Genomic DNA, 5003 nt, shown 5'->3' with positions numbered 1-5003 from the left:
AAAGTTCCGTCATTTCGATGTCTGTACATATGTGCTTAATTTTTTTATTTTTTATTTACCACAAGTAAAGGTCGGGAATTGTTATCTTTTAATTTTTTTTTTACTGTGTCACTTCATTCCTGCTGTGTCTGTGCTCCATGTGAGTGACATAGGTGCTTATGTAGGTGGGTTCCGACTTCCGGCGGAAATCGCGTTATGTCGCCATAGGGAGGGATCTCCCAGGGAACCCAGGGACCTACTGTGGTTAGAACAGTACTTCGGTGGGAAAATTATAGCCGAGCAGATAGCAACGAAATCTTAAAGAGCAACATGAACTAGCAGGAATCGTCTGAATGTCTGTATCCCAGTTTTTAAAAAGTGCGAAGGGGTTTGTTTTCCCAGGAGGTCCCTTCTGTTTAAAGGACTGCCCCCCAACTGAAAGCCGGCAGCACCGGGCCAGCCCCGGGGTGAAGGGTCAGGGCGGCAGGGCAGGGCCGGTGACACCAGGTGTGCCACAAAATGACCATCATGCTTTCCTGCGGGCCCAGCACACGGAATGTGGCGGGAAGCACTGGAGTACAGGTCCAGCCCAAACACATCATCTCCCCAAGAGAAGACCCTTTAAAGGGACCCTGTCCTACGCTCACGCTCCCTTGGCAAACACAGTCAGCTTAACTTGGAAAAGCAGAAAACCCAGAGAGGGAAGACTGCGACCTACAGGAACTTCCTTGGAGTTTGGAGCCTTCGTTACCTGTAAGAGCCCCGCGTTGAGGAAAATAGTCAGGGTACCGAACACCAGGCAAACCCCGCCTCCCTCGCCTCACCATTCGTTTTGGAGAGAGGAATCTCAAGGTGCAGACGAGTGGCAGTAGAGTTGGGAGGGACAGGGAATAAAGAAACCCCAGCATTCAGTAAAGAGAAAATGGAGACTAAAGACGGGAAGTTGCTCCAAGCCTGAGAAATTACTCAGAACTTAAAAATGAGCTACCTGGCCCTGGCCAGTGTGTTCAGTAGTTAGGGCGCCAGCCCGGCACTGACGGCTCCCAGGTTTGATTCCAGGACGTGGGCACGCACCTGGGTTGTGGGTTCCCTCCCCACCCCAGGGCACATGCAGGAAGCAGCCCAATCACGGGTCTCTCTAGCATCGATGTTTCTCTCTCTTTCCCCCTTCCTTCCCTCCCTCCCACTCTCTCTGAAAAGCATGGAGGAACTATCCTCTGGTGAGGATTAAAAAAATGAGCTGCCCAGGCAACCATCTCCCCATCAGAACAGGCAGCCCCACTGTTCCGGCTGCTCTGGGGCGAGGCACCTGAAGAAGGAACTGCGGTCACACAAAGAGGGGAAGGGTTTTCAGAATGACCCAGCAGAACACACACGGCTCAGACTAAGTAAAATTCCCGCGTGAACAATTAAATCCTGGTTATTGACACCAATGAATGTAGATGCACTTAACCCAAAAAAGGAAATCAGAAATGCCATGTTTGATTTTCAAATGTTTCCATTTTTAACGTTTTACGTGAACTTGTTTGTATTCTTTAGATGCAGTTCACTGAACTGCTGCCGTGCTCCGGGACTCTGCGCAATCTTAGTGAAACTATATGACGACGGCATTAACACTGTCTAATCCACACACAGAAAGATGCCTGTGCAGCGACAAGCATTTAACACTTACCGCTTTAGAATAATGCAACACACAGACGATCACCTTTTCTGGTACTTCAAGCCCCTGTGCTGCCATAAATTCTTAGAATACATCGGGAGGCACAGACCAAGCCTGTCTCCGTGTAATTGGTCTCAGAGCGAAACCCCTCAGGTAATATCTTTCAAAATATTTCTGCCGTCTCCATGGCATTTGCTGAGTCATTTTGAGTTGTGGCTTCCACAGATGCCAAGACTATAAGGAGAAGAGCGTACATCTATATAGACAGGCATTATTCTAGAGAAGAACAGATCGCCTTCCCCAGTTCTCCATAAAATGCTTTCTCTCCAGAACTCCAGAAGATGTCCTTCAAAGTAGACGATAGCAAAGCCCATTTAGGGCCTCTCCGTCTCTTCTTACGGTGTCAAACGCACTGAGTGGAGCAGGAGCTGACTCAATTACATTTGGGGGATAGGATAAGAAAATATTGCTTTAAACAATTAGTTTCTCTGTGCAACTCTGCAGCCTGGACTCACTGTGACAAATGCCCGGGTTTGGAGTGGCCACTTCGTCCACCGACGGCATGACACCGGACGGGTCATTTCTGCACCTCACTCGCCTCACTGGAAAACCGCCACCCCGTCGGAAAGGCTGTTAGAAATAGTAAGGCGTTTGTTTATTTAGCATGTATTATGTACAGCCAATATCCTAGGTGAGTATCTCACATTACGTTCTGAAGATTGACACAAATTTTCTAACAGGTAAAACATGTAAAAACGCATGGGGTATTGTAACTTACTAAACAAGGATGAGATTTGTTCTTAATAACCCAGTAAGGAGAAAAGTGTATACTTGATGACTAGAAAGGACTTGGTAGTTCAGTCTACCCTTGGGAAATTTCCTGGCTAAAATTTAGAGAGCAAGTGATCTTTTTCCAATTTAGAATGTTCTCTGACCTTTGTGCATGACGTGCAGTTACTCTAGTAAAAGAATATAATGACTCTTCTCGAACTGCTTCACAGTTTACAGAGAGGGTGGTAATATACTAACTTCCCTTTGAGTTGTTATGAATGAGCTAATTTTTCTATGAATGGTACGGTAGGCAGAATAATTTCATTCTCACAAAGATAACCACCTCCCAACCCACAGAACCTGTGAATAGTATGACAAGTTACATGGCAAAGTGGAATTGAGATTCCAGATAGAATAGGATGTTTGCACACGCGTTGCGCTCATTCAGACAACCCATGTCAATCTCTCTATGTCAAGGTCAACCCATAAGGAGGTACATGGGTTGACCTTGACATAGGGAGATTGACATGGGTTGTCTGAATGAGCGCAACGCGTGCGCAAACATCCTTAAGTGAGGAACAGTTGAGATTGAAGAGTCCTAATCAGAGTGATGGCATCTGGAGCAAGACTTGCCTGGCTGTGAAGACGGAGGGGTGCTGCGGCAAGGCATGTGGGGAGCTTCTACAAGTGAGAAGAGTCAAGGAAGCGGGTCTCCCCTAACATCTCTGCCATCGAACACGATCCTGCTAACCCTTCATTACAGCCAGTGAGGCCCATGTTGCACATCTGACCTCCCAAACTGTAAGATGATCAATTTGTGTTGTTCTAAGCCATTGGGTTTGTGATAATTTGTCACAGCTGCAATAGGGTTTTTTCCCCATCTCACATGTATGGGTGAATTAGGCGATGTGCACTAAAATATTAAGTCACTTAATATGCTACAAACTACTGTCCTAATATATATTAAGCTAACCAAACAATCACATTTGTGACACATTTTCTGAAAAGGAAAGTAAGAGCATAATAGCATCGTGCAGTCACGTAGAAACCATGATTTCAGCCTGTGACCTCCAGAATTGGGGGAAAATAAACGTCTACTATTTTTAAGCCACCAAGTTTGTAGTGATTTATTACCGTAGCCATAGGAAACTAATACAAAGGCCAAGATAATTCAATGGAGAAAGGATTTTTTTGGAAGAGCTAGATATACACTTTTAAATGAACTTTGACCTTTTCTTCACATACAATAAAGTTGACTGCTATCAATAAGTCAACAAACAAGTGCTGGTGAGGATGTGGAGAAAAGGAGACTTTCCTGTACTGCTGGGCAAAACAGTGTTGTTTCCTCAAAAAATTAAAAATGGAGCTGCCTCCTGACCCAGCAATTCCACTTCCGGGTACATATCCTAAGGATCCCCAAACACCCATCAGGAGGATGTGCACCCTACGTTCAGAGCAGCACAATGTACAACAGCCAAGACGTGGGGGCGGCCACCGCGTTTGCACAGGTTCAAGCCTCGGACTGACGAGAGGGCAGGTCCTCTCCTGGCAAAGCCATGTGCAGGTCCCAGCTTGAAGGGCAAAGCCCTCCCAGCACCATTACAGCCAAAGGCTATGGTTGTAAGCTTGACCCTATGTCCCAACCTGTGGTCCCACGTGGCTGAGTGATGTGGACTTGAGGGAGTTCAGGTGCATGTCATTGAGTAGATTAGAAACACGCAAGAACCTTGTGACCACGCCCTTGGTTTGCCTCCTGGAATCTGGCTATAAAATCAAGACTTGGCTTGCAGGCCGTGGCGCTGTCTCTCCATCAGAGAGGGCAGCGTCCCACCCAGACCCAGCTTTCTTCTCTTCTCTGTCTTTTCTCAATCCTTCACCGCCCCCTCTCAGGCTCACCGAACCTCGGCTCATATGGCACCCACCGTGGGGCTGAGTATGCCATGGCCGGCTGGCTGGGCACACCAAGCTCTGGAAACAGCCCAAGTGCCCATCAGGAGATGAGGGGACACAGAAGCTGTGGTCCAGCCCAGCCCGTGTGGCTCGGTGGTTGAGGCTGGACCTATGGACCAGGAGGTCAGGGCGCACAGGCTGCCGCTCCATTGGGATGGGGCGGGAGGCGGCCCCTCCATGAATCTCTCTCATCACTGGTGTTTCTCTCTCTCCCTCTTCCTCTCTGAAATCAGTAAGAGCACGTTAAAAAAATAAAACATCGATGATGAGAGAGAGTCATGGATCGGCTGCCTCCTGCACGCCCCCACCGGGAGTCCGGCCACAACCCGGGCCTGTGCCCCGCTGGGAACAGAAGCAGGACGTCCTGGTCCGCAGGTCACACTCAACCCCCCAGCGGCTCAGGCCGGGCTGCACCCCCATCTTGATGTGTGTTTGTACCGGGCGATCAGACCGCACCCCGGTCACCGCCTGGAGGACCCGGGAGCTGGGCCTCTGCCAGCCGCGCACAGCCTGGCCCGGGGTGGGCCCCCGGGGCTCCTCCCTCCTCCCCCACATCCCTTCCCCCTCCCCGGTTCTCCCCCCTCCCCCCCACGGGCAGAGAGCTGGCGGGCACTTCCGCCCGGACCCCATCACGCACTTCCAC

This window comes from Cnephaeus nilssonii, assembly GCF_951640355.1.
Source record: "Cnephaeus nilssonii genome assembly, chromosome: 11".
In the NCBI taxonomy this organism is placed as follows: domain Eukaryota; kingdom Metazoa; phylum Chordata; class Mammalia; order Chiroptera; family Vespertilionidae; genus Cnephaeus; species Cnephaeus nilssonii.
This window is presented reverse-complemented; position numbering follows the sequence as displayed.